Source organism: Megalopta genalis, unplaced genomic scaffold (assembly GCF_051020955.1).
Source record: "Megalopta genalis isolate 19385.01 unplaced genomic scaffold, iyMegGena1_principal scaffold0029, whole genome shotgun sequence".
Classification (NCBI taxonomy): domain Eukaryota; kingdom Metazoa; phylum Arthropoda; class Insecta; order Hymenoptera; family Halictidae; genus Megalopta; species Megalopta genalis.
In genome coordinates, this window is record NW_027476098.1 from 580,001 (window position 1) to 587,314 (window position 7,314).

A 7,314-nucleotide genomic window follows, 5' to 3' on the forward strand; every position below is an offset into this window, starting at 1 on the left:
ACAACAACAACATTAACGACAAGAACAACATCAACAAGGACAGCAAAAACAACAACAACATGAACAACAAGAACAACAAGAACAACAACAACAAGAACAACAAAAACAACAACAACATGAACAACAAGAACAACAAGAACAACAACAACAAGAACAACAAAAGCAACAACAACATGAACAACAAGAACAACAAGAACATCAAGATCAACAAGAGCAACAAGAACAACAAGAACAACAAGAACAACAAGAACAACAAGAACAACAAGAACAACAAGAACAGCAAGAACAACAACAACAAGAATAACAAAAACAACAACATGAACAACAAGAACAACAAGAACAACAACAACAAGAACCACTAGAACAACAACAACAAGAACAAGAACAACAAGAGCAACAAGAGCAACAAGAGCAACAAGAGCAACAAGAGCAACAAGAGCAACAAGAGCAACAAGTGCAACAAGAGCAACAAGAGCAACAAGAGCAACAAGAGCAACAAGAGCAACAAGAGCAACAAGAGCAACAAGAACAACAAGAACAACAAGAACAACAAGAACAAGAAGAACAACAAGAACAACAAGAACAACAAGAACAACAAGAACAACAAGAACAAGAAGAACAACAAGAACAACAAGAACAACAAGAACAACAAGAACAACAAGAACAACAAGAACAACAAGAACAACAAGAACAACAAGAACAACAAGAACAACAAGAACAACAAGAACAACAAGAACAACAAGAACAACAAGAACAACAAGAACAACAAGAACAACAAGAACAACAAGAACAACAAGAACAACAAGAACAACAAGAACAACAAGAACAACAAGAACAACAAGAACAACAAGAACAACAAGAACAACAAGAACAACAAGAACAACAAGAACGACAAGAACAACAAGAACAACAACAACAAGAACGACAAGAACAACATCAACAAGGACAACAAAAACAACAACAACATGAACAACAAGAACAACAACAACAAGAACAACAAGAACAACAAGAACAACAAGAACAACAAGAACAACAAGAACAACAAGAACAACAAGAACAACAAGAACAACAAGAACAACAAGAACAACAAGAACAACAACAACATGAACAACAAGAACATCAACAACCTGAACAACCAGAACAACAAGAACAACAAGGACAACAAGAACAAAAACAACCAGAACAACAGGAACTGCAATAACAATAAGAACAACAACAACAAGAACAACAAGAACAACAAGAACAACAAGAACAACAAGAACAACAAGAACAAGAAGAACAACAAGAACAACAAGAACAACAAGAACAACAACAACCAGAACAACGGGAACAGCAAGAACAACAACAACAACAAGAACGACAAGAACAACAACAAGAATAACAAAAACAACAACATGAACAACAAGAACAACAAGAACAACAACAACATGAACCACTAGAGCAACAGCAACAAGAACAACAAGAGCAACAAGAGCAACAAGAACAACAAGAACAACAAGAACAACAAGATCAACAAGAACAACAAGCACAACAAGAACAACAAGAACAACAAGAACAACAAGAACAACAAGAACAACAAGAACAACAAGAACAACAAGAACAACAAGAACAACAAGAACAACAAGAACAACAAGAACAACAAGAACAACAAGAACAACAAGAACAACAAGAACAACAAGAACAACAAGAACAACAAGAGCAACAAGAACAACAAGAACAACAAGAACAACAAGAACAACAAGAGCAACAAGAACAACAAGAACAACAAGAACAACAAGAACGACAAGAACGACAAGAACGACAAGAACAACAAGAACAACAACAACATTAACGACAAGAACAACATCAACAAGGACAGCAAAAACAACAACAACATGAACAACAAGAACAACAAGAACAACAACAACAAGAACAACAAAAACAACAACAACATGACCAACAAGAACAACAAGAACAACAACAACAAGAACAACAAAAGCAACAACAACATGAACAACAAGAACAACAAGAACATCAAGATCAACAAGAGCAACAAGAACAACAAGAACAACAAGAACAACAAGAACAACAAGAACAACAAGAACAACAAGAACAACAAGAACAACAAGAACAGCAAGAACAACAACAACAAGAATAACAAAAACAACAACATGAACAACAAGAACAACAAGAACAACAACAACAAGAACCACTAGAACAACAACAACAAGAACAAGAACAACAAGAGCAACAAGAGCAACAAGAGCAACAAGAGCAACAAGAGCAACAAGAGCAACAAGAGCAACAAGAGCAACAAGAGCAACAAGAGCAACAAGAACAACAAGAACAACAAGAACAACAAGAACAACAAGAACAACAAGAACAACAAGAACAACAAGAACAACAAGAACAACAAGAACAACAAGAACAACAAGAACGACAAGAACGACAAGAACAACAAGAACAACAACAACAAGAACGACAAGAACAACATCAACAAGGACAACAAAAACAACAACAACATGAACAACAAGAACAACAACAACAAGAACAACAAGAAGAACAACAAGAACAACAAGAGCAACAAGAACAACAAGAACAACAACAACATGAACAACAAGAACATCAACAACCAGAACAACCAGAGCAACAAGAACAACAAGAACAACAAGAACAACGAGAACAACAAGAACAACAAGAACAACAAGAACGACAAGAACGACAAGAACGACAAGAACAACAAGAACAACAACAACATTAACGACAAGAACAACATCAACAAGGACAGCAAAAACAACAACAACATGAACAACAAGAACAACAAGAACAACAACAACAAGAACAACAAAAACAACAACAACATGAACAACAAGAACAACAAGAACAACAAGAACAACAAGAACAACAAGAACAACAAGAACAACAAGAACAACAAGAACAACAAGAACAACAAGAACAACAAGAACAACAAGAACAACAAGAACGACAAGAACGACAAGAACGACAAGAACGACAAGAACAACAAGAACAACAAGAACAACAAGAACAACAAGAACAACAAGAACAACAAGAACAACAAGAACAACAAGAACAACAAGAACAACTAGAACAACAAGAACAACAAGAACAACAAGAACAACAAGAACAACAAGAACAACAAGAACAACAACAGCATGAACAACAACAACATGAACAACAAGAACAACAAGAACAACAACAACAAGAACCACTAGAACAACAACAACAAGAACAAGAACAACAAGAGCAACAAGAGCAACAAGAGCAACAAGAGCAACAAGAGCAACAAGAGCAACAAGAGCAACAAGAGCAACAAGAGCAACAAGAGCAACAAGAGCAACAAGAACAACAAGAACAACAAGAACAACAAGAACAACAAGAACAACAAGAACAACAAGAACAACAAGAACGACAAGAACGACAAGAACAACAAGAACAACAACAACAAGAACGACAAGAACAACATCAACAAGGACAACAAAAACAACAACAACATGAACAACAAGAACAACAACAACAAGAACAACAAGAACAACAACAACATGAACAACAAGAACATCAACAACCAGAACAACCAGAACAACAAGAACAACAAGAACAACAAGAACAACAAGAACAACAAGAACAACAAGAACGACAAGAACGACAAGAACAACAAGAACAACAACAACAAGAACGACAAGAACAACATCAACAAGGACAACAAAAACAACAACAACATGAACAACAAGAACAACAAGAGCAACAAGAGCAACAAGAACAACAAGAACAACAACAACATGAACAACAAGAACATCAACAACCAGAACAACCAGAACAACAAGAACAACAAGAACAACAAGAACAACAAGAACAACAAGAACAACAAGAACAACAAGAATGACAAGAACGACAAGAACGACAAGAACAACAAGAACAACAACAACATTAACGACAAGAACAACATCAACAAGGACAGCAAAAACAACAACAACATGAACAACAAGAACAACAAGAACAACAACAACAAGAACAACAAAAACAACAAGAACATGAACAACAAGAACAACAAGAACAACAAGAACAACAAGAACAACAAGAACAACAAGAACTACAAGAACAACAAGATCAACAACAACAACAAGAACAACAAGAACATCAACAAGAAGAACTGGAACAACAAGAACAACAAGAACAACAAGAACAACAAGAGCAACAAGAACAACAAGAACAACAAGAACAACAAGAACAACAAGAACAACAAGAACAACAAGAACAACAAGAACAACAAGAACAACAAGAACAGCAAGAACAACAACAACAAGAATAACAAAAACAACAACATGAACAACAAGAACAACAAGAACAACAAGAACAACAAGAACAACAAGAACAACGAGAACAACGAGAACAACGAGAACAACGAGAACATCGAGAACAACGAGAACATCGAGAACAACGAGAACATCGAGAACAACGAGAACAACGAGAACAACGAGAACAACGAGAACAACGAGAACAACGAGAACAACGAGAACAACGAGAACAACCAGAACAACAAGAACAACAAGAACAACAAGAACAACAAGAACAACAAGAACAACAAGAACAACAAGAACAACAAGAACAACAAGAACAACAAGAACAACAAGAACGACAAGAACGACAAGAACAACAAGAACAACAACAACAAGAACGACAAGAACAACATCAACAAGGACAACAAAAACAACAACAACATGAACAACAAGAACAACAACAACAACAAGAACAACAAGAACAACAAGAACAACAAGAACAACAAGAACAACAAGAACAACAAGATCAACAACAAAAAGAAGTACAACAAGAACATCAAGAACAACAAGAACAACAAGAACATCAAGAACAACAACAACAACAAGAACAACAAGAACATCAACAAGAAGAACAAGAACAACAAGAACAACAAGAACAACAAGAACAACAAGAACAACAAGAACAACAAGAACAACAAGAACAACAAGAACAACAAGAACAACAAGAACAACAAGAACAACAAGAACAACAAGAACAACAAGAACAACAAGAACAACAAGAACAACCAGAACAACGAGAACAACGAGAACAACGAGAACAACGAGAACAACAAGAACAACAAGAACAACAAGAACAACAAGAACAACAAGAACAACAAGAACAACAAGAACAGCAAGAACAACAACAACAAGAATAACAAAAACAACAACATGAACAACAAGAACAACAAGAACAACAAGAACAACAAGAACAACAAGAACAACAAGAACAACGAGAACAACGAGAACAACGAGAACAACGAGAACAACGAGAACATCGAGAACAACGAGAACATCGAGAACAACGAGAACAACGAGAACAACGAGAACAACGAGAACAACGAGAACAACGAGAACAACGAGAACAACGAGAACAACGAGAACAACGAGAACAACGAGAACAACGAGAACAACGAGAACAACGAGAACAACGAGAACAACAAGAACAACAAGAACAACAAGAACAACAAGAACAACAAGGACAACAAGAACAACAAGAACGACAAGAACGACAAGAACAACAAGAACAACAACAACAAGAACGACAAGAACAACATCAACAAGGACAACAAAAACAACAACAACATGAACAACAAGAACAAGAACAACAAGAACGACAAGAACAACAACAACAAGAACAACAAAAACAACAACAACATGAACAACAAGAACAACAAGAACAAGAACAACTAGAACAACAACAACAAGAACAACAACAACAACAAAAACAGGAACAACAACAACAAAAAGAACAACAAGAAGAACAACAAGAACAACAAGAACAACAAGAACAACAAGAACAACAAGAACAACAAGAACAACAAGAACAACAAGAACAACAAGAACAACAAGAACAACAAGAACAACAAGAACAACAAGAACAACAAGAACAACAAGAACAACAAGAACAACAAGAACAACAATAACAACAAGAACGACAAGAACGACAAGAACGACAAGAACGACAAGAACGACAAGAACGACAAGAACGACAAGAACGACAAGAACGACAAGAACAACAAGAGCAACAAGAGCAACAAGAACAACAAGAACAACAAGAACAACAAGAACGACAAGAACGACAAGAACGACAAGAACGACAAGAACGACAAGAACCACAACAACAAGAACGACAAGAACAACAACAACAAGAACAACAAAAACAACAAAAACAACAACAACATGAACAACAAGAACAACAACAAGAACAACAAAAACAACAACAACATGAACAACAAGAACAACAAGAACAAGAACAACTAGAACAACAAGAACAAGAACAACTAGAACAACAACAACAAGAACAACAACAACAACAAAAACAGGAACAACAACAACAAGAACAACAACAAGAACAACAAGAACAACAAGAACAACAAGAACAACAACAACATGAACAACAAGAACATCAACAACCAGAACAACCAGAACAACAAGAACAACAAGGACAACAAGAACAAAAACAACCAGAACAACAGGAACAGCAATAACAACAAGAACAACAAGAACAACAAGAACAACAAGAACAACAAGAACAACAAGAACAACAAGAACAACAAGAACAACAAGAACAACAAGAACAACAAGAACAACAAGAACAACAAGAACAACAAGAACAACAAGAACAACAAGAACAACAAGAACAACAAGAACAACAAGAACAACAAGAACAACAAGAACAACAAGAACAACAAGAACAACAAGAACAACAAGAACAACAAGAACAACAAGAACAACAAGAACAACAAGAACAACAAGAACAACAAGAACAACAAGAACAACAAGAACAACAAGAACAACAAGAACAACAAGAACAACAAGAACAACAAGAACAACAAGAACAACAAGAACAACAAGAACAACAAGAACAACAAGAACAACAAGAACAACAAGAACAACAAGAACAACAACAACCAGAACAACAGGAACAACAAGAACAACAACAACAACTAGAACGACAAGAACAACAACAAGAATAACAAAAACAACAACATGAACAACAAGAACAACAAGAACAACAACAACAAGAACCACTAGAGCAACAACAACAAGAACAACAAGAGCAACAAGAGCAACAAGAACAACAAGAACAACAAGAACAACAAGAACAACAAGCACAACAAGAACAACAAGAACAACAAGAACAACAAGAACAACAAGAACAACAAGAACAACAAGAACAACAAGAACAACAAGAACAACAAGAATAACAAGAACAACAAGAACAACAAGAACAACAAGAACAACAAGAACAACAAGAACAACAAGAACAACAAGAACA